This window comes from Elephas maximus, chromosome 26, assembly GCF_024166365.1.
Source record: "Elephas maximus indicus isolate mEleMax1 chromosome 26, mEleMax1 primary haplotype, whole genome shotgun sequence".
Lineage (NCBI taxonomy): Eukaryota > Metazoa > Chordata > Mammalia > Proboscidea > Elephantidae > Elephas > Elephas maximus.
The window spans coordinates 18,602,213-18,626,755 of record NC_064844.1 but is presented as its reverse complement, the minus strand read 5'-3'; the positions used below and the strand labels follow the sequence as shown (position 1 = coordinate 18,626,755).

At 42.3% G+C, this 24,543-nt stretch overlaps 1 non-coding gene across 1 annotated transcript; it reads right to left on the bottom strand.

Annotated features, from left to right (window-relative positions):
* Window positions 1-16,974: 16,974 nt before the first annotated feature.
* Window positions 16,975-17,081, bottom strand: LOC126068212 (U6 spliceosomal RNA). The gene has a single exon (XR_007515580.1). It is a non-coding gene; the product is annotated as a U6 spliceosomal RNA (small nuclear RNA).
* Between the last annotated feature and the right edge of the window lie 7,462 nt (window positions 17,082-24,543).

Below are 24,543 nucleotides of genomic sequence, written 5' to 3'. Positions count from 1 at the left end.
CTGATTTTTTTTCCCCTTAATTCTTAGAAGAAAGAAGACTTTCTTTTGTTTTGAATTTAGGGGTTGGGTGCTACAGTCTGGGGAACTTACGCTGACGTTAATCACACTCAGGAGAAATATACTGGAGGACAAAGAGGCACCAAAACAAAACAAAACAAAACCCAGTGCCGTTGAGTCGATTCCAACTCATAGAGACCCTATAGGACCAAGTAGAACAGCCCCATAGAGTTTCCAAGGAGCGCCTGGCAGATTCAAACTGCCGACCCTTTGGTTAGCAGCCGTAGCACTTAACCACTACATCACCAGGGTTTCCAGACAAAGAGGAGGGAGTCTTAAACTGCCAGAAAGCAAACAAAAATAAGGCACTTGAATGGTGAGAAGGGGCTTAGGAAAGCCAGAGGGTCCAGGTGACCCTTGAAATGGGTATGAGAGGTGGGAATTGTCTGGGGACCCTGTCTTCCTCCTCCTTTCTGGAATGACTGAGTTGAACCTCCTGCTGTCTGAGCTGTGGGTTGTGGGGGGACATAAAAGGGGGGAGCGTGTTCTCTATCAGATCTTCCCAGCTCCCCAGTGTGTTAATATGTCACAAAGCCAAACCAAATCCTGAAGGGCTAGTTGGCAGTTGTTAAGAGCTTTGGCCTTTTATTGAATCCTCAGTAAAACTGAGGCTTCTAGGTGCTGGTGAAGCGCCAGATTAATTATTCAAAAACAAGTGCCTGGTATTGGACCAAGTGTTGTCTCATTAGCATGCAGCATCCATGCAAGAGCCTGGTTAGAATAGCCACGGAGACCAGAGGAGGGATGATGAGAAGGGAGTCAGGAGAAAAAAGAAAACTAACTTTCCATACGTTGTGCTGTGAAATCTCGTGCTAATAAAATGCCCTCCTTTCCCTACATAGGGTACTAGCCAGTAAAGTGCCCTGGCCCAGGCCCTGTTCTGGAATATACAAGACAATTATTCTACCAGCCTCCTGCGTCTGTGCCCATAAACTTGGCTTTTTCTCCTCTTAATCCATTGTGTCTAAGGCCAACCCTCCACTTACGTTCAGATGTCACCTCCTCTTGCCTGCTCAAGGACTTTGCTCCTGAAATTCTCTCTTCTTTTTTCTGCATCCTTGATGTTCCCCTGGAAACCCTCATGGTATAGTAGTTAAGAGCTACAGCTGCTAACCAAAAGATTGGCAGTTCAAATCCACCAGGTGCTCCTTGGAAACCCTATGGGGCAGTTCCACTCTGTCCTGTAGGGTTGCTTTGAGTCAGAATCAACTCGACAGCAATGACTTTTGGTTCATGTTCCCCTCTCCGCTAGACAATTCCCATCAGCATACATTCTAGCACATTTTCTATCTTAAAAAAAGAAAAAAAAACTATCTAGACTCTACTTCTTCTTCCAGCAACTCCCTCTTTGTTTTTTCCTTTACAATGGAATTCCTGAATAGCATTGTACGTATCGGCCTCAAGGTCCCTAAATGGTGTTAATGGTTTGCGCTTGACTACTAACCCGAAGTTTGGCAATTCTAACCCAGCCAGCAGTACCACAGAGAAATACCAAGGCCTGGCAAACTGCTTCCATTAAGATTAAACCAAAACCAAAACCCATCGCCGTCGAGTTGATTCCAGCTCATAGTGGAATGGGTTCAAGAGAGAATAGAAACGAAGTGGAGGAGAAACTCACATGAACAAACAAACCTGTTGTCGTCAAGTTGACTTGGAACCCATGTGTTACAGAGAACTGCCCCATAGGGTTTCCAAGGCTGTAAATCTTTACGGAAGCAGACTGCTGCATCTTTGTCCTGCTAAGCGGCTGGGGGTTCAAACTGCCAACCTTTCCGTTAGCAGCTGAGTGCTTTAAGCACTGCACCACCAGGTCTCCTTCTCTGTTAAGATTACAGCCAAGAAAACCCTATGGAACTTGGCTCTGCTCTGTAACACGTGGCGTCTGAGTCAACTTGACGGCAACAGGTTTGTTTGTTCATGTGAGTTTCTCCTCCACTTCGTCAGTTTCTATTCTCTCTTGAACCCATTCCAAACATCCTTTTGTTCCCACCATCCCACTCATCAATAACCTTCATGTGGTCAAATCCAGGGGTGAATCTCAGTCCTCATCTTACTTGACCTATCAGCAGCACTTCACATGGTTGATCACTCCTTCTTGAAACACTTTCTTCGTCAGGCTTCTGGGATGCCGCTTTCTCCTAGTTTCTTTTCCACCTCACCGACCACCTCCTGATTCTCTTTTACTGGATTTCCTCTTTTTCCAACGTTTAAACTTTGCAGCGCCCCATGGCTCAGTCCTTGGGTTTCTTCTCTGTCTATGTCCCCTCTTTGGCAACCTAAGCTAGTCTCGTGGCTTTATATACCATTTTATGGATGATGGCACCCAAATTCCTATCTTTTCCCCTGAGTTCCAGCCTCTGATCCCCTCTTAGATGTTTAATATATATCTTGAATCTCACATGTCCAGTGCAGAACTCTTCATTCTCCACTCTCTAGGACCAAAACTGCATCTCCCACAGTCTTCCCTGTTTCATTTATGGTTCTTCCAATGTTCAGATCAAAAACCTAAAAATCGTCTTTGTCCTCCCCTCCTTTTCACCTGATACATCCAATCCATCAACAAATCCTGCCTACTCCGCCACCAAAACAAATGCAAATTCTCAACACTTCTTATCACCTGCCTCATCACCACCTGGTGCCCACCTCCTTTACCTCTCACCTGGACACCTGGGATAGCCTCCTAACTATGTTCTCCACACAACAATCAAAGTCACATTTTAAAGTCTACATCTGATCCTCTTATTCCCCTGGTCAAACTCTCTATAGCTTTTCATCACACTTAGAAGAAAAATCCAAAGTCCTTACCATGGTTGTATAAGATCCTACATGATGTGATCCTTGCTCACTTCTCCTGCCTCACCAACATGCTCCCTCTGGTGCCTCTTTCCACTCACAGTAGCCTCCCTCCTTTGTCTCCAACACCTAACGTTTGTCTTTCAGACATCATAGTCCAGGTTTCATTTATAATAACAGCTTCCCAGTTATTGAGCTCCTTTATGTGAAAGCCAGTCCACTAGATATTTTACATACATAATTTTTAATCCTAGCCATGACCCCTCAGCATAGGCACTATTGTCCCATCTTTACAAACAAGGAAACGGAGCCTCAGAGAAGCTGGGTAATTTGCCCAAAGTAGCATAGATAGATGGCAGAGCTGGGATTCACATCCAGATCTGTCTGATTTTGTAGTCTAAAGTTTTCCTGCTACATTGCACTGCCCTTTGTGCCCTCGTTGTAACCCAGGATACCCCAATGCTGACTGGAGACCCTCAGTGTCTTAGTCATCTAGTGCTGCCATAACAGAAAAACCACACCTGGATGGCTTTAACAAACAGAAATTTATTGTCTCACAATTCAGGAGGCTACAAGTTTGAATTCAGGGCGCCAGCTCCCGGGGAAACGGTCTCTCTCTGTCGCCTCTGGAGGAAGGTCCTTGTCATCAATCTTCCTCTCGGTCTAGGAGCTTCTCAGCCCAGGGACCCCGAGTCCAAAGGACGTGCCCCACTCCTGACTATTCTTGCTTGGTGGTAATGAGGTCCCTCTCCTGTCTGTTCGCTTTTCTCTTGTCTATCTCAAAAGAGATTTTCTCAAGATGAAACCGAATTCTGTAGGTTGAGTCCTGCCTTATTAACATCATAGAGGTTAGGATTTATAGCACACAGAATAATCACATCAGACCACAAAATGGTGGACAACCACACAATCCTGGAAATTATGGCCTACACAAGTTGATAACACATTTTTGTGGGACACAATTCAATATATAACACTCCGTAACATTTCACTTTGGCAAGCAGGATAGGGGAGGGGTGCTGATATTCTGGGATCCCTGCTCGTTACAAACCGCCTGCCATCTAGTCAATTCCAGCTTGTGACGACCTTATGTGTGTCGGAATAGAGCTGTGCTCCATAGGGGTTTTTTGTTTGTTTTGTCTTTTAACTTTTTATTGTAAAATAAAACACAGAATATAGAAATATTTTTGACCAGTTGCCATTGAGTCCATCCAGACTAACAGTGACCCTATGTATTCATATGGTTTCCTTTCTTTCTTTATTTTTTTAGTTGTGCTTTAGATGAAGGTTTACAGAGCAAATTAGTTCCTCATTAAACAATGAATACACATGTTGTTCTTGTGACATTGGTTGCCAACCCCGTGACATGTCAGCACTCTCCCCTTCCCGACCTTGGATTCCCGATTTCCATTTGTCCAGCTTTCCTATCCCCTCCTGCCTTTTCGTCCTTGCCCATGAGCTGGGATGCCCATTTAATCTCATATGTGTGGTTGAGCTACGTGTATTATTGTTTGTTTTATGGGCCTGTCTAAGCTTTGGCTGAACTTGAGAAGTGACTTCAGTACTGATTTAAAAGGGTGCCCTGGGGGCTCCATAGGGTTTTCAAAGGCTGATTTTTGGAGTAAATCCCCAGGCCTTTCTTCCAGAGGTGCCTCTGGGTAAACTTGAACCTCCAACCTTTCCACATTAACCATGCGCACCACCCAGGGACTTGGCTTCTTACAAGGCTGATCTAAAGGCTTTTGAAAGAGGTTGCTGAGGAAATTGATCCTGTTTGTAAACTCCTTGGCCCTCTGGAAGCGAGGTATGGAGGGGAGTGCAGCATCTTCCCACCTGAGTGTTGGAGCCTGGAGGGCTGGAAACAACAAGCCCCTGGAGAATGGCTGCAGTGAAGGCTCTCCTTTGTCTCCAATGCTAATAGCTCTGGATTCAAAATCTTTTCTTTCTTTGGCTGGACCCAGATATAATAAAACAAAAAACTTACAGCATGTAATTTGGCATTTTACCGGTACGGTAGGCTCACAAAAATTTTGTTCTCCCTGACAAGACTTAGATAATTCTATCAAAATAAATCTCTGAAGGAAAAAAAGCCTTCTTTTAAAGTCTCTGAGAAGCCTTTTCAAGAACAAAAATAACACTCAAAAGTGATATTCTATGTATCTTCTTTTTCTTCTCTTTTTCAGAAGAAATTCTGCCCTTTCTGATAATAGAAAATAAAAGAATGTCAGGGGGGAAATGTCAAAATTTCACATGCTTTAAAGAGTGGAAATTTTCTCCAGCACTGCACTTAGAATTTCACAGGGATTTGGGCAGGGCCTGTGCAGAAGTCAGGTCTCCAGGTCCACTTGCCCCCTTTGCCGATGCCCATACCTATGAATGCGTTCATTTTGTTTTCCGTTCATTCATTAGGCTTTGATTGAGAGCACAACCATTTCAAGAGCCAAGTGTTTTCAGCATCACCTCAAAATGGCCTCTCTCATGTTTGCTCTCTCAGGTTTTGCAGACACTTCTCTGACCAAAATGTGTCTGTTCAGAGGTGGCCAGTTTCTTACTGGTGGATCACACAGAAGAGTTGAGCGGACAAGCTCAATTATCTACACATTTCAAGAGAGCCACATTTACCATGTTCTCAACATTATGTTAAGTGGTATGAAGGCTACAGTGGGGAAAAGGAAGGGAACAAAAACACATATTGAGAGCCAATTGTGTGCCAAATAATTTATATTGTATATGTAATTTCATACACATACTATAAGCATTATCTTTCATGGTTAGATAGGTAGCTGCTGTTGAGTTGATTCCAATTCGCGGTGACCCTATGTACAATGGAACAAAATGCTGTCAGTCCCGCACCATCCTCATAATCACCAGTATGTTCCAGTCTGTTGTTGTGGCTACTGTGCGAGTTCACCTCACTGAGGGTCTCCCTTGCCCTTGCTGGCCCTTTGCTTTACCAAACATGATGTCCTCCTTCAGCAGTTGGTCTCTTCTGATGATGTGTCCAAAGCAAGCAAGCCCAACAGTTTTCTCTAGTGCTCTGTAAGGCTTTCACTGAATAATTTTTGGAGTCTATCTTAGTCTGGAAACTCCACTGAAACCTGTCTACTCTGGGTGACCTTGTTCATATTTGAAATGCCAGTGGCATAACTTCCAGTATGACAGCAACGCACAAGCCACCACAGTGTATGTGAATCTTCTACATACATTGGGGTATATAAATCAAAATTTTATTTTGTTCTGCAATATGGTAAATACTACATGTTATTTCAGATAGAAAATAAAATTCGTACAACTGTGGCCATTTTGACATAAGTACTCTTTTTTTTTTTTTTTTTTTTTACTCACAAGGACCTTCAATCCACCATCATCAGTGTCCCAGGGTTAAGAAAAGCAATCATGCCAACTTACAGTGCTATGTCAGCACCATGGACAGCCATACCATGGCTACACGCTTTGTCTTCTGGCAAGAGTTTAAACTTGATGTAGTAGGTCTGTCTAACCCAACCAGTGGAATGGAATCTTTTGGTGAATTTCAAGACTAATCTTTCTAGCAAATTTCCTTTTCTTTGGATTCCTGCCAGGAAGAGGAAAGCCCCATGTGTGGTCTCTGTGGGGACTTGGTGTGCATATATGCAGACACACACAAACACACACACAGAACTCAAAGCTTTCAGTGGAGTAAAGCTAATTCTTCTTTAAAAAAAACTAAAGACCCTGGAAAAAGAAAATAGGGAGATTCTGAAGTGGAGATTTTGCCTTCTGAACTCAGCCTTCCCTAGAGCCAAGACATGGGACCTAGCTGGTCATGGTGTTGAGCATCCCAAGATCAGCCCATTTCTCTTGGTCTGCGGCCCTCCCTCAGTTTGTCTCTTGCTAAGACCCAAGTTAAAAAAGGACAAAACCCTGCAGGGGCTAGATGACCCAATATTAAGAGCAAATTTTGAGTTTTGTTGGTGTTTTAATTCTCATTTTCAAACTTCTTGACTGGGCTTAGATCAAGGTTGAGCTTAAATGACATCTCAGGGCTGGAGGCAAGATAGGATAGCATTCTTTGCTGAAGAAAAGGATGGAAAGAGGAATGTAAAGTTATCGAGAATTTACAAAAAACATCTGAAGCGAATTTTCTCCTTAAAAAAAAAAAGGACAATCTTATCACAGAAAGGCATTATCAATTTTCCTATTATTGAAGATATTAACACAGCTTTGATGGGATTCCTTTCTTGATTAACAAGCTTTCAATAGACAATGCAGTCTTATAACTCTAAGTCTTTAACATGGTATTCACGGTGTCTTTTTCCAGGCTCTCTCTAGGCTGACCTCATACTAATGACCAACAGCCACCAGAAGGCTCTATTTCTCTCATCAACTGCTTTTCCTCAGTCAGACATTTTGGGCCTTCATGCCATAGTTCTCACTGTCCCCATTTGCCTGGCGTGCCCTGAAGATTGTACCCATGTTTTAAACCCTTTGTTTTCATAAGCTTTTCCTAATTCTCCCAACTAAATAAGGGGCTTTAAGATCCAATAGGAGTCATTGGCTAGCGCAAATGGTTAAGCACTAACAAAAACATCGGCAGTACAATCCACCAAGAGATGCCTTGAAAGAAAGTCCTGGTGATCTACTTTTATTTTTTTTTTAATTTTTATGGTGCTTTAAGTGAAAGTTTACAAATCAAGTCAGTCTCATACGAAAATTTATATACACCTTGCTACATACGCCTAAATGCTCTCCCCCTAATGAGACAGAACGCTCCTTCCCTCCACTCTCTCTTTTCGTGTCCATTCCGCCAGCTTCTGACCCCCTCTGCCCTCTCATCTCCCCTCCAGATAGGAAACGCCAACATAGTCCACGTGTCTACTTGATCCAAGAAGCTCATTCTTCACCAGCATCATTTTCTATCCCGTTGTTCAGCCCAATCCCTGTCTGAAGAGTTGGCTTTGGGAATGATTCCTGTCCTGGGCCAACAGAAGGTCTGGGAGCCATGACTACAGGGGTCCTTCAAGTCTCAGTCAGACCATTAAGCCTGGTCTTTTTACGAGAATTTGGGGTCTGCATCCCACTGCTCTCCTGCTCCCACAGGGGTTCTCTGTTGTGTTCCCTGTCAGGGCAGTCATCAGTTGTAGCTGGGCACCATCTAGTTCTTCTGGTCTCAGGCTGATGTAGTCTCTGGTTTATGTGGCCCTTTCTGTCTCTCGGGCTCATAATTACCTTGTGTCTTTGGTGTTCTTCATTCTCCTTTGCTCCAGGTGGCTTACCAATTGATGAATCTTAGACGGTCTCTTGCTAGTGTTTAAGACCCCAGATGCCACTCTCCAAAGTGGGATGCAGAATGTTTTCTTAATAGATGTTATTATGCCGATTGACTTAGATGTCCCCTGAAACCATGGATGGTGAGCTACTTCTGAAAGGTCACAACAATTAAAAACCTTATGGAGCACAGTTCTACTCTGAAACGCACGGGGTCACCATTAGCTGGAATCGACAGCAACTGGTTTGGCTTGGTTTCAAGGCTTAATAGCACCTACAATGTATAACTTTGCCTACTAGTCCTCCGTGCGTTATCTCTCCTTCCACTAGATTGTAAGCTCCATGAGAGCAGCAATTGGGCCTTATGTTGTATGTACCTCAGGGCAGTTCATAAATACTGGTTGAGTTTCATTATTTGGAAAAATTGTGTGTATCAGGCTACATCTGTGTACCAGCTCCTAAATTAGACCTTCAGTGCAGACTGTGAGGGCTGAGAACATCTCAGTAGTGAAGGAAAAATAGACAGAACCTGAGTGGATTGCCCCAATCCCCAAACCAGTCTCTCCCAAATTCCTTTGTAGCAAAGAGAATGCTGTGTTCTCTTCCTCATTTAATCATCACCGTGGTTTTTGAGGCTCTTAAAAAATTAACTTTACCCTAACGCTTTTCTAAAGTGCCACTTGACAACAGTGTACAAGTATTTTATATAACTACTGGATACCAAAGGTGTCTTCAATAGAATGTAGTGATCAAACTCAGATCATAATTATATCCCGTCAGTGTTTCCATTACAGGCTCCTCTCTGGGAAAGGTTTGTTGCTCAGTTGTTTAATTTGGATCAAGCTTCAGCCTGATGTGTGAGTTCTCAGTCCTGCTATAACGTAGGGAATGTTTTTCTGCCTCAAAACATATGTTTTAATAGTACAGTAATACTATATGTGGAATGCTATATTTCTCTGCTGGGAAAGCAGACTCGATTATCCATACTGGACAGCCATCCCAATACTGGATCTCCATATCATATTGTTTTACCTTCCTGGGGCAATGTGTGTGGTCAGGGTTGTGGCACTGCTCAGGGTACCTGTGAGTCGTCATGTGGATTGGGTATCATCCCTGGACACAAGTGACACAAGGCCTCCCAGGAATGTGGGTCCCTTGTGAGTATTCCTCATGTCAAAGTGCTAAAGACAAGGGATTTCCAGCCATTTCCTGGAGAGGGTGCCTAGCCGCTTCTCGATTGTTACCTGCTGACCTGGGCTATCGGTGGATCCGCAGGAAAGCTGCAGGCTCTCTGATTCCCTTCCCAGGAGTCACTCTCTTATTTTCTTCCCTCTGGGTTTGCCATTCCCTTTGAAGGCCTAAGTTTATTGTCCCTCACTCCTTTCAGTGCTGAGAATTTTGCGTATGGCAGGTTGGGGTTAAAGGTAAGGAGGGGAGTGCCTACCCCTCACGTTTTCCACATGTGGTCTTCTCTTCCCCCGCCCCTCCTGCCCCTATTCCCTTCTGGTATTCAGTTTGGTTTCAGACATCTCCAGTGGGTTTTTACCTTCTTTATCTTTACACTGAATTTTCCTGGGACACCTCTATGATATTAGAGGGTGAGGAGAGGTAGGGACTGGAAGAGGGGCAAGTAGAGGTAACCTGGCAAAAGAAGGAGGAAGAGCAATCCAGGCTGAGGTCCTGAGGCTGAGAACCTGGTTTGTAGCTGTGGACCTAGTGTACCGAATATCTGGAGCAGATTATTTTTAAGTACCTACTTCTCTAGTCGACAAAATTATTTGGAAATAATCATGAAATGAAACAAAGAAAAAGATGGCCAGAAAACAAAACCGGACTGTGAAAGTTTTCTTTTATTCAGCATCATATAAAAAAAAAAAAAACTTAAATGCCTGTAAAAAAATGTAAAGAAAGTGCAATAGATATTACAACATATAAAAGAAAAAACTGATAAAAATAAAACATTTAAAATATTACAAAGGAAAAAATTAATAAAATAACATTTCTAATTTCATACATGTATTGGTCTGCAGCTGACTGAATAAAACAATACAGTTTCTGTTTTTGAGACTTAATTTCTGCACATTTGTCGAGGACTACATCAAAATTGGTTTTCTTTGTATATTCCCATTCAGCAGTCAATGTAGACTTGCCAATCTATTTTCATTTATATCAATCAAAGAAAGTTTTATTAACAATAATTTTTATGTTCTGCATCCCACTTTGGTGAGTGGCATCTGGGCTCTTAAAAGCTAGCAAGTGGCCATCTAAGAAGCATCAACTGGTCCCAAGCCACCTGGAGCAAAGGAGAATGAAGAACATCAAAGATACAAGCAAAATATTAGGCCAGAAGACAGAAAGGGCCACATAAACCAGAGACTCCATCAGCCTGAGACCAGAGGAACTAGATGGTGCCTGGCTACCACCAATGACTGCCAGAAATTACCATACTATCCATGCCTTTATTTCATCAGAACTGCCTCTAGCAACTTTTAAATGCCTCCACTTGGAGTTTTTGATTTGTATTTAAAATTGTGTTTCCTCACCATTCCCGAAGCCCACTCTTCAGACAAAGATTAGACAGGACTATAATACAAAAAATAATACATGTGAGGCATGTGCTTCTTAGTTCAATCAGATACACGAGATCAAATGGCAGCCTGTCCAGAGGTGGGAAGGGATAAGAGCTGCTTGAATGGACTCAGGGAACCCAGAGTGGAAAAGGGGAGTATGCTGTCACATTGTGGGGGTTGCAACTAATGTCACAAAATAGTATGTGTATAAATTTTTGAATGAGATGTTAACTTGAGCCATAAACTTTCACCTAAAGCAAAATAAAAAAAATTTTTTGTGTGTGTTTCTTCAACTTTACAATCACTGTGCCATTATTGTTATTTGAAATCTCCCTGCTTACTGGATTACTTCTTCTTCCACTAGACTAGGTACTGGAACACATAATCAAAGGAATATGTAGTATTACAGGGGCTGGAGACTTGACAGCCATAACGGTCTTGAACTGTTAACAAACTTACTCTTGAAACAAAGACATATAGTTGAGTATATGTGCATAGGGCCAGATTATATCATTCAAAGTTCTCCAAATTAACTTTCACAAAGAATACAGTTTTTATTAAAGGATAAGTAATAAAAATATGCTAATTTGAAGCTTATGTATATATTATTAAAGCTCAATGGTAACCACATCAATTGTTTAGAACTTACACCCCACAAGAGATTTTTTTTGTATTTTATTAATGCTCTTTAGTCAGTTCACTGATATACTCAAGGTCATGTTTTGGCTCTCGTGGACTTGTTCTGATTTTCTTCAGTTTCAGCTTGAAACAGCGTATGAGCAATTGATGGTCTGTTCCACAGTCGGCCCCTGGCCTTGTTCTGACTGATGATATTGAGCTTTTCCACAGTCTCTTTCCACAGATGTAGTCAATTTGATTTCTGTGTGTTCCATCTGGCGAGGTCCATGTGTATAGTCACCGTTTATGTTGGTGAAAGAAGGTATTTGCAATGAAGAAGTCGTTGGTCTTGCAAAATTCTATCACTCTATCTCCAGCATTGTTTCTATCACCAAGGCCATATTTTCCAACTACTGATCCTTCTTCTTTGTTTCCAACTTCTGCATTCCAATCGCCAGTACTTATCAATGCATCTTGATTGCATGTTTGATCAATTTCAGACTGCAGCAGCTGATAAAAATCTTCTATTTCTTCATCTTTGACCCTAGTGGTTGGTGTGTAAATTGAATAATAGTCATTTTAACTGGTCTTCCTTGTAGGCATATGGATATTATCCTATCACTTACAGAGTTGTACTTCAGGATAGATTTTGAAACATTCTTCTTGATGATGAATGCAACACCATTCCTCTTGAAGCTGTCATTCCCAGCATAGGAGACTATATGATTGACCAATTCAAAATGGCCAATACCAGTCCATTTCAGCTCACTAATGCCTAGGATATCGATGTTTATGCATTCCATTTCATTTTTGATGATTCCCAATTTTCCTAGATTCATGCTTTATGTATTCCAGGTTCTAATTATTAATGGATGTCTGCAACTGTTTCTTCTCATTTTGAGTCATGCCACATCAGCAAATGAAGGTCAGGGAAGCTTTACTCCATCCACGTCATTAAGGTCAACTCTACTTTGAGGAGGCAGCTCTTCCCCAGTCATCTTTTGAGTGCCTTCCAACCTGGGGGGCTCATCTTCCGGCTCTGTATCAGACAATGTTCCACTGCTATTCATAAGGTTTTCACTGGCTAATGCTTTTCAGAAGTAGACTGCTGGGTCCTTCTTCCTAGTCTGTCTTAGTCTGGAAGCTCAGCTGAAACCTGTCCTCCATGGGTGACCCTGCTGGTATCTAAATACCAGTGGCATAGCTTCCAGCATCACAGCAACACACAAGCTCCCACACTATGACAAACTGACAGACACGTAGAATGACATCAGGGACATCATCCATGAAGAAAGCAAGAGGTCACTGAAAAGACAGGAAAGAAAGAAAAGACCAAGATGGATGTCAGAGGAGACTCTGAAACTTGCTCTTGAGCGTCAAGCAGCTAAAGCAAAAGGAAGAATTGATGAAGTAAAAGAACTGAACAGAAGATTTCAAAGGGCCTCTCGAGAAGACAAAGTGAAGTGTTGTAATGACATGTGCAAAGAGCTGGAGATGGAAAACCAAAAGGGAAGAACACGCTCGGTGTTTCTCAGGCTGAAAGAACTGAAGAAAAAACTCAAGCCTCGAGTTGCAATAGTGAAGGATTCCATGGGGAAAATATTAAATGATTCAGGAAGCACCAAAAGAAGATGGAAGGAATACACAGAGTCATTATACCAAAAAGAATTAGTTGATATTCAACCATTTCAGGAGGTGGCATATGATCAGGAACCGATGGTACTGAAGGAAGAAGTCCAAGCTGCTCTGAAGGCAGTGGCGAAAAACAAGGCTCCAGGAACTGATGGAATATCAATTGAGATGTTTCAACAAACAGATTCAGCACTGGAGGTGCTCACTTGTCTATGCCAAGAAATATGGAAGACAGCTTCCTGGCCAACTGACTCGAAGAGATCCATATTTATGCCTATTCCCAAGAAAGGCGATCCATCCAAATGTGGAAATTATAGAACAATGTCATTAATATCACATGCAAGCAAAATTTTGCTGAAGATCATTCAAAAACAGCTGCAGCAGTATATCGGCAGGGAACTGCCAGAAATTCAGGCTGGTTTCAGAAGAGGACGTGGAACCAGGGATATCATTGCTGATGTCAGATGGATCCTGGCTGAAAGCAGAGAATACCAGAAGGATGTTTACCTGTGTTTTATTAACTATGCAAAGGCATTCAACTGTGTGGATCATAACAAACTATGGATAACACTGGGAAGAATGGGAATTCCAGAACAGTTAATAGTGCTCATGAGGAACCTTTACAGAGATCAAGAGGCAGTTGTTCGGACAGAACAAGGGGATACTGATTGGTTTAAAGTCAGGAAAGGAGTGCGTCAGGGTTATATTCTTTCACCATACCTATTTGATCTGTATGCTGAACAAATAATATGAGAAGCTGGACTATTTGAAGAAGAACGGGGCATCAGGATTGGAAGAAGACTCATCAACAATCTGCGTTATGCAGATGACACAACCTTGCTTGCTGAAAGTGAAGAGGACTTGAAGCACTTACTAATGAAGATCAAAGACCACAGCCTTCAGTATGGATTACACCTTAACATAAAGAAAACAAAAATCCTCACAACTGGACCAATAAGCAACATCATGATAAACAGAAAAGATTGAAGTTGTCAAGGATTTCATTTTACTTGGATCCACAATCAACACCCATGGAAGCAATAGTCAAGAAATCAAAAGACGCATTGCATTGGGCAAATCTGCTACAAAGGACCTCTTCAAAGTGTTGAAGAGCAAAGATGTCAGCCTGAAGACTAAGGTGCGCCTGACCCAAGCCATGGTATTTTCAAGTGCATCATATGCATGTGAAAGCTGGACAATGAATAAGGAAGACCGAAGAAGAGCTGACGCCTTTGAATTGTGGTGTTGGTGAAGAATATTGAATATACCATGGACTGCCAAAAGAACGAATAAATCTGTCTTGGAAGAAGTGTGGCCAGAATGCTCCTCAGAAGCAAGGATGGTGAGACTGCATCTTACGTACTTTGGACATGTTGTCGGGAGGGATGAGTCCCTGGCGAAGGACAACATGCTTGGCAGAGTACAGGGTTAGCGGAAAAGAGGAAGACCCTCAACAAGGTGGATTGACACAGTGGCTGCAACAATGAGCTCAAGCATAACGATTGTAAGGATGGCGCAGGACCAGGCAGTGTTTCGTTCTGTTGTGTATAGGGTTGCTATGAGTCGGAACCGACTCAACGGTACCTAACAACAACAACTTTAGTCAGTTATCAGGAGGAACACACCTGTAAGTGAACAAGTTGGGTTTACCTCTGTTGCAGCATGAGAGAACACACCATGGGAAACCGTGGGGTGTTTTAGTAAGACGGTGTTACCAGTTCACCTGTTGCTGTCAACTTGATTCTGACTCATGGAGACTCCATGTGTTGCAGAGTACAACTGCGCTCCATAGGGTTTCAAGACTGTGACCTTTTGGAAGCAGATGGCCAGGACTTTCTCCCAAGATGCCTCTGGGTGGGTTTGAAGTGCTGACCTTTCAGTTAGTAGTCAAGCGCATAACCGTTTGTGCCCCCCAGGGACTCCAAGAGTGTTAGAAAAGAACCTATTTCAGTTTTGTGCTTCGGTTGAATAACTTTGGGGAGGGTTAAGGAAGCAGGGGCTTGCCCTGAGTTGGGTGCTGTGAGAAAGCAGGGGCAGCTCTATGACTGGGCATCTCAATAAAGTTTATCTATAGGGAGGACAGACCAGAGAGAAGGTAAAGCTATGGCTGACAAAGAGGAGTAGTCGATCACATTAGCTGTTTGTGTTGCCCAGTGATCTTGTCTGGAGGGGATGTTCTGTAGAATGTTTACGTTCAACAAGAGAACGGCATAACGCATCACACCAGTTTGTAAAAACATGCAGGTCTCCCTGTGACAGATCAGTTTCCAGTATCTGGGATGGCCTTTCTTCTTCCTCACTGACCTCATTTAGAATTGTCAGCACATTAACTTAAAAAAAAAAAATTCCCTATAAAGAATGCACCCCTTGTTGCTTACACTCATGGCAGACTGCTGTCACCACTCCACTCTTGGGTTTGTCACTGCTGGTCTGTTTGAGAAAAGAAGAATGAATAGCTCATTTTGTCTTGATCGAGTGGGTGAAGGGGGCGGGGGAAATAGACGATAGAGGTTGGTCATCAAAGGCTAATCCCTCAAATTAAGGAATTTAAATTTCATTTAAAAGTAAAGTGGAAGCATGGAAAGGTTTTAAGGATAATCACATACGTATTTTAGAACAATCACTCTGTAAGGAAAATGGACTGGGGAGGAAGTTAAGACAGGGGGAACCTTTTGTAATAATCCAGGCAAGAGGTTATCAGTTGAACTAAGGCTCTGAGAGCAGAGGACAAGTTTGAGACATGGATGAGAAGCAGAATGGACAAGCCTTAGTGGTTGATAGGATGCGGATGAGGGGGACTCAAGGATGACCTCTACCTGAGCAGCAGAGTGACTGTAAAGGCACTGGAAGAAGACAGGGTTTGGACCGGGGGTAAAAGAAATGATGAGCTTGATATTAGACATGTTAAGTTCAAATTCCCATGAAGCATTTTTTTTTCTTTTAAAGCCTATTTCAGCTTTTTTTTTTTTTTACTGTGCTTTAAGTGAAAGTTTACAATTCAAGTCAGTTTCTCATACAAAAACTTATACACACATTGTTATATGACCCTAGTTGCTCTCCCTACAATGTGACAGCACACTTCTTTTCTCCATCCTGTATTTCCTGTGTCCATTCAGCCAGCTCCTGTCCCCCTCTGCCTTCTCATCTCACCCCTAGCCGGGAGCTGCCCACATAGTCTCATGTGCCTATTTCAGCTAAGAAGCACACTCCTCACCAGTTGCATTTACGTCTTAAAACCAAAAATTACACCAAACCCGTTGACATCGAGTCAATTCTGACTCATAGCGACCCTATAGGACAGAGCAGAACTGCCCCATAGAGTTTCCAAGGAGCACCTGATGGATTTGAATGGCCGACTTTTTGGTTAGTAGCCGTAGCACTTAACCACTATACCACCAGGGTTTCCTTATGTCCTATAGTCCAGTCTAATCTTTGTCTGAAGAGTTGGTTTCAGGAATGGTCTTAGTTTTGGGCTAACAGAGAGTCCGGGGGCCATGATCTCTGGGGTCCCTTCAGTCTCACTCAGGCCATTAAGTCTCATCTTTTTCCTGGAATTTGATGTCTGCATCCCACTTTTCTCCTGCTCCATCAGGGATTCTCTGTTGTGTTCCCTGTCAGGGCAGTCATTGCTGGTAGCCAGGCACCATCTAGTTCTTCCAGTCTCAGCCTGATAGAGTCTGTGTTTTATGTGGCCCTTTCTGTCTCTTGGGCTCATATTTTCCTTGTGTCTTTGGTGTTCTTCATTCTCCTTTGCTCCAGGTGGGTTGAGACCAATTGATGCATCTTAGATGGCTGTTTGCTAGCTTTTAAGACCGCAGATGCCGCTCACTAAAGTGGGATGCAGAATGTTTTCTTAATACACTTTGTTATGCCACTTGACCTAGATGTCCCTGAAACCATGGTCCCCAGAGCCCTGCCCCTGCTACTCTGTCCCTCCAAGTGTTTCGTGGTATTCAGGAAACTTCTTAGCTTTTGGTTTAGTCCAGTTGTGCTGACTTCCTCTGTATTGTGTATTGTCCTTTCTTTAACTTAAAATAACCCTTGTTTGCTATCTAATAAAAATATGGAACATTTCACAAATTTGCATGTCATCCTTGTGCAGGGGCCATGCTAATCTTCTCCGTATCGTTCCAATTTTAGTATTTGTGCTGCCAAAGCGAGCACCCCATGAAGCTGTTAAATGGAAGTGTCTCCTAACCCATTGCTGTCGATTCCAACCCATAGTTCGAACTGCTGACCTTCTGGTTAGCAGACAAGCACTTAACCACCCTGCCACCAGGGCTCCTTGAAGTACCTATTAGACAGTGGAAAATGGAGTCAGGGTCTTTGAAGAGATAATAGAGTTAGAATCACAGGAGAGACCTCTGAACTGGAGAAGTACTAATTCATTCAACAACTAGTTATTTGCATCTATTTATGTCCTAATGTTGATATAGCAGTGAACAAAAAAACAGCAACAAAAAAATTCCTATCTGTATTGATAAAGAAACAAATAGTATGTCAGGTGATGATAGAGTCAAGGCAGAAAAATAAAGCAGAGAGGGGGTCTAGGGAGAATTATTAGGAGGTGAGGTCAGAAACATAGGTTTAGATTTACTCCTTTACTCCAGAATTTCTCAAGAAACGTCAGAATCCAGTCTCTGGTGACATGGTCCTGTCTATTTAGACCCAGAGAAGAATGTATCTAGTATTTTTCAAATTTCCCAGATGATAAGAATCACCTGAGGCACTTGTTAAAAATATAAACTCCTGGCCCTCTCCATGGAGCTAGTTAGTTACAGTCTGGGTGGGGGGTAGGGGAAGGCCTGGGAATTTGTATTTAAATAAGTGCTTTAGGGGACTCTTATCATCAGAGAAGTATGGGAAACACTGGTCATTCGGTTGATTCCGACTCATAGTGGCCCTATAGGATGGAGTAGAATGACCCCATAGGGTTTTCAAGAAGCACCTGGTGGATTCAAACTGCTGACCTTTACATCACTGGGGTTTCCTTCTTTTAAAAAGGCAGCTTTATATTAGGTAGATAATTTAATAAATGGTTTAAGGATACTTGGCTAATAATTAGGGGAAAAAGAATAAAGCTGGAACCCACTGTATATCAAAATGAATTTTGGATAAATCAAAAATTTAAATAGAAAAACATGAATCCATAAAAGGTGATAGAGGGAAACACAGAGGAATTTTAAAAATATACTCTCAAAGTGGGAAATCCCTTTCTAAGCTTCAAAACATAAAACCAAAAGGTATTAAGGAAAAGATTGAACGCATCAACAGATGAAAGAATAAACCAATTATGGTACACACACACAATGGAATAGTCTGCAACAATAAAGAACAATGTTGAATCCTCGAAACATCTCACAACATAGATGAATCTGGAAGGGATTATGCTGAGTGAAGTAAGTCAATCACAAAAGGACAAAGCCTGGATAAGATCCCTATTATAAAAACTCAAGAAAAGGTTTACACACAGGGAAAAAAAATTGAGTCAGAATTGACATGATGGCAATGGATTAAGGACAGGGTGAGGTGAGGAGGGGAAATCACTAGCCAGATAGTACCAAAAGTGGATTCCGACTCATAGTGACCCTATAGGACAGAGTAGAACTGCCCCCCATAGGGTTTCCAAAGAACGGCTGGTGGATTCGAACTGCCGACCTTCTGCTTAGCAGCCAAATCCTTAACCACTGTGCCAACAGGGCTCCAAAACTAAATAGTAGACAAGTGTTAACTTGGGGAAGGGATAGACAACACACAATATGGGGGAAGTCAGCATAACTTGACCAGGCAATGTCATAGAAGCTTCCTAGACACATCCAAATATCTCGAGGGACCAAGCGAGCTACTGAAGCTGAGGGCTGGGGACCATGGTCTCCAGGGGTATCCAGGTCAATCAGCACAACGTCGTTCATAAAGAAAACTTTTTACATCCTATTTTGGTGAGTAGTATCCGGGATCTTAAAAGCTTATGAGCAACCATCTAAGTTAAATCTATTGGTCCCACTCCACCTGGAGCAAAGGAGAATGAAAAAATCGAAGACACAAGGAAAATATTAGTCCAAACCACTAATGGACCACATGAATCACAGCCTCCACCGGCCTGAGCCCAGAAGAACTAGATGGTGCCCAGCTACCACCACCAACTGCCCTAATAGGGATCACAATAGAGCGTCCTGGACAGAGCGGGAGAAAAATGTAGAAGAAAATTCAAATTCACAAAAAAAACTAAAAAAAAAAAAAAAAAAAAGACCAGAGTAAATGGTCTGGCAGAGGCTTGAGGAACCCCTGAGACTATGGTACCCAGATACCCTGCTAACTCAGAACAGAAGCCACTCCTGAAGTCCACCTTTCATCCAAGGATAAACCTAACCAGTTGCTGTCGAGTTGATTCCGAATCACAGCTACCCTATAGGATAGAGTAGAACTGCCCCACAGGGTTTCCAAGGAGCAACTGGTGGATTCAAACTGCTGACCTTTTGGTTAGCAGCAGAGTTCTTAACCACTGTGCCACTAAGGCTCCTGCCAAAGATCAGACAGGGCTGTAAAACAAACAATAACACAGGTGAGGAATGTGTTTCTTAGTTCAATCAAGTATATGAGACAAAATGGGCAACATCTGCCCAAAAGCAAAGATGAGAAGGTGGGAAGGGACAGGAAAACCGGACAAATGGACATGGGGAACTCAGGGTGGAAAGGGGGAGAGTGCTGACACATTGCAAGGATTGCACCTAATGTCACAAAACAATATGTGTATAAATTATTGAATGAGAAGCTAATTTGCGCTGTAAACTTTCACCTAAAGCACAGTAAATTTTAAAAAAATAATAAAAAGATTGGTATGTTTGCTTGAATGTACCACATGTCAAAACGTGTATATCAAAGGCTATTACAAAGTTAAGGCAAATCTGAAAAATATTTCCAGCACACATGACATACGCAGAGTTATATTAAATCGACAAGAAAATGATAAACAACCCTATTAAAATGGATATTTGTGCAAAGGTAGTTCACAGAAAAAGAAATAAGACATGAAATCTCACTCAGAATTAAAGAAAAGTAGACAAGATTCTAGGTCGGGGGTATTTTGTTTTGATTGTTTGCTTATCAGGAAGTTGTACCAGTCAGTTAGACATCTAGGGTTCTTTACCAATATTACTTTTTTAAGATCAGGATGGATGTTTGACAGCTGTGTTTTAGGATTTTTCTCACTACAACATTTATTGCTACTTTTTTTTTTTTTAATTACAGCTCTTTAAAATCTCTCTATTGGTAAATATCCCTGAGTTAAGTTGTACTCTAAGGTTATGTTTGGAGGAGAAGTATCCACCTGCCACCGGATGCTCCCTCTAGAGAGGTGGGGTAGCTTCTTAGTTAGACAACCACCTTCGGGTTCATTAAGTTTCTTAGGAGCAGTGATTCCCAAAGTGTGTGGTCCCTAGGCTTTGCAGTATCACCATCACCTGGGAATTTGTGAGAAATGCAGTTCTCAGGCCTCTTCTGAGACCTACTGAATCCAAAACTCTGGAGGTGGGGCCCAGCAATCTGTTTTATCAAGCCTCTAGGTGACTCTGATGCTCGCTTAAGTTTGAGAACTACTGTGTATAAGGATCTCAATCCTATCTCCAACTTGGACGGCCATTATTGTTACAAATTAAATTGTGTCTCCCCAAAAGATGTAATGAAGTCCTAACCCCTAGACCCATGAACGTGACCTTGTTTGAGGAGAAAGAGTCTTTCTTTGCAGATGTTAGCAATTAAATTCAACTTAGTCATACCAGTGGGAGTGGGTCCTAATCCTTTCCAAGTGCCTTCTTATAAAAGAGGACAGACACAGAAACAGAGTCACATAAATGGGAAGACAACATATGAGGCTCTTTCTAAAAGCCAAGAAATGCCAGGGCCACAGAAGCAAAAAGAAACAAGGAAGGCTCTTACCCTAGAGCTGACACAGCACAGCCCTGCCAATGCCCTGAATTCGGACTTCTAGCCTCCAGAGCTGTGAGGAAATAAATTCCTGTTCTTTCAAGCTTGGTGATATGTTGTTGTGGCAGCTCTAGGAGGCTATGACACTTTTATTACACAGCTCTATACTTAAATGGCAACTTAGAATGCTTGTACTTGACTGGGAGTATAACCTTGAACTCCCTACTGTTGTTGGGTGCCTTCAAGTCAATTCTGATTCATAGTGACCCCAAGTGACAGAGCAGCACTGCCCCAGAGGGATTTCTTGGCTGTAATCTTTACGGAAGCAGATCGCCAGGTCTTTCTCCTGCAAAGCCACTGGGTGGGTTTGAACTGCCAAACTTTAGGTTAGTAGCGAGTGCTTAACCATCATGCCACCAGGGCTCCTTGACCTCCCTACTACTTATTACTTATTATTTGGTGTTCATAGATATTGCTAAATTATATTCCAAAATGCTCGTGCTAATTTGCTTAATGTATTGACAAAGAACTTTTCCCCATGTCCTTGGTTAATATTGATCCAAAGTTCAGTTTAGGGAAATAATTATAGATTGCCTAAAGGCGACTCAGATCTCCAATAATTGATTTCTCTGAATTTACCCTTGAATCTAAGTTATGATGAGGCTAGCTGGTAAGTAAGCAGGAGGTATAAGGAATGGACTGCCGTTTCTTTCAACAGGAACTGTTCCACCTTAATTTGCTTCAGGCGTTGGGATCTCCTATGTGATTTCATTTTTAACAAAGTTGGTGGTGTAGTGGTTAAGTGCTAAGGCTGCGAACCAAAGGGTCGGCAGTTCCAATCTGCCAGGTGCTCCTTGGAAACTCTATGGGGTGGTTCTACTCTGTCCTATAGGGTTGCTATGAGTCGGTATCAACTCAATGGCACTGGGGTTTTTTTTGGTAATTTGCTATTAAGGAAGTATGAAAACTGCGGGCTTGGTTGTCAGAGACCAGAGTACCTGGACTGCATTGTTTTGGCCTTCATATGTTTACTTTTTAAAAATTTTCACCCAACAATATTGAGGGGCTTTATAAGAAACAACCTGTAGAAAAACACTGCTGTATTCACTATCCTGATATACATTGAGAACACTACATTACATAGTGTGGTGTCCTCTTTATGCGGACCCGTGGGGCAACATGTTTGTGTCATAACCATGAATTCTGTGTTTCTATTGAATGAACAGATTGTTTTTATTTCAGGAACACAGCAAAACATAAATTATTCTGTTTTCCTTTTGGCACTGACCATAAGAAAAATTTGGAGTTCCTGGGGCAAATGGTTAATGTGCTCAGCTGCTAACCAAAAGGTTGGTGGTTCATGCCCACCCAGAGACACCCCAGAAGAAAGGCCTGGTGATCCGCTTCCGAAAAATCAGCCACTGAAAACCATAGGGAGCACAGTTCTAATCATGGAGTCACCATGAATCAAATCAATTTGATGACAATAGGTTAACTGGTTCTAAGAAATCTTAGAGCTGAATTTTGTGTTCTGATCTTACTTGTACGTTTACCTCGTACTTGTTGTCTACCCACCACCCAGTAAGATTTTCTAATTTTTTTTCAATATATATTTTAGAAGGCATTGTAAGTTCACTTTCAAATAAGGTGGGATATAAGTAAATAGGAAGTTATTAGCATATGAGTAGTGGAAATTGAGAAGATGAATGAGTTCAGAGCGGACAGAATGAAGGAGCGTGAGAGAGACTGGGCGGAATGAGAACAGATGAATGTCAGAGAGCATACAGAGGTCACAGAAGATAAAAACTGAAAAATATGTCTCGCAGGTGTAGGCCAGACTTCAGGGGTTGACAAGCGAAGGGGAAATAAAGTCATGGAGACAGACCTTGCAAAAATTGCCTAAGAAAAGAATTAGAGAAGAGGGTGGCTAAAGGAGGGTAACGGTGAGTTAAGCATTTAGCTGCTAACTGAAAGGTCAGCAATTCAAACCCACCCAGCAGCTCTGCAGGAGAAAGACCTGGCAATCTGCTCCTGTAAAGATGACAGCCTAGAAAACCCTATGGGGCAGTTCTGCTCTGTCGTATAGTGTTAACTATGAGGTGGAATCCACTCAACAGCACACAATGTGAGTTGGAATCCACTCAACAGCACACAACAACAAGATGGTAAGGGGAGAGTTTTTGTTTTACAAACATGTTTATATGCTGAATTAAAAGGACCCGTGGAGAGGGAGAAGTTAAAGATACAGAAAAAGAGGGGAGCCGGCAATTGGTAGAGCAAGTTCCTGAGGCGTGAGGGATGGGATACAGAGAATTGGATCTAGGTGTGTTCATGGGTGGAGATTTGACTTTGAAACCACGTATGTCTGTTGTTAGTTGCTGTCAAGTCAATTTTCAACTCGTAGCGACCCCATGTGACAGAGTAGAACTTCCCTAGAGGGTTTTCTAGGCTGTCATCTTTATAGGAGCAGATCGCCAGGTCTTAATCTGGAGGAGAGGCTGGGTGGGTTTGAAACGCCAAACTTTTGGTTAGCAGCTGAGCGCTTAACCATTGCATCACCAGGGCTCCTTATATGTATGTTACATCACTATAAAGCAAAATAATATTGAAAAAGCAATCCTGAAAATAAAAAATAAAACAAACACACATACAAGGAGATTAGTAATTCTAGCCCAGTCTGTCCTGTCTCAACCTTGCTTGTTCCTATGTTAAGTCAAAGAAAAGCTTGCTCAGCTTCCTCAAAATTGACCTTTTGCCTTGGAAGGCAGTTAACAGAACTTCCTTTATCCTGGGCCAAATGATCTCAATTCTACTTTCCATTTCTCTGAGGTCCAATTTTAGTCTGCTGCCAAAACTTTCCCTTGATACTTTGCAATTTTATGAAGATTTTTTTAGGTTCAAGCCTAAGAGATCTGACTCATGGCAAGGACATCGTAAATTTGGCCATCTCTCACAATTACTCAAGCAGGAGCACCCCCAGGAGGTTAAAGGGTATTTAATGTGGCTTGGTAATTGCCGTGGACTGATTGGGGAGATCCCAAAAAATATTAAATATTAAGGGTATTGCTTATTCTCTTTACAGTTCCTTTGTCAAGACCCCAAGTAATTTGGCAAAAAACAAACAAACAAAAAATGCTCCCTCGGGCTAGATCCTGTTGGTTACTGGACAGGATATGCTAACTGTCCTCACAGAATTTACAGCTCAGTGGGGAGAAGTGACTGCCACGCGTGAAATCAAGAACAGAGCCCAGATTTAAATGGGCAATAATCACATTTCAACACTGGCTGGTTGTCCTCTGTCTTTTCTGAATGGGAAGGGCCAGCAGTCCCTAGGGGATTAGAGTGAGGTGCCCCTAGGACCAGTGGAACTAAAAAGTACGAACATCTAACTGATTAGATCAATCATCTAGAGAAGGACTGCTGTGAAGATGGGTGGCTAAGCATCCTCAGGAACACCCAATGCCTCTTGGGGGCAGGCCTGAAAGGAAAAGCACTGATTTTCCTGGAATCCGGAAAACTTGACAAGGAAGACAGGGGATGTAGAAGAAGAATAAACCCTTCCTAAGTGAAAGGCTGGAAACCCTGGTGGCGTAGTGGTTAAGTGCTATGTGCTGCTAACCAAAGGGTTGGCAGTTCAAATCCGCTAGGCGCTCCTTGGAAACTCTATGGGACAGTTCTAGTCCTATAGGGTCGCTATGAGTCG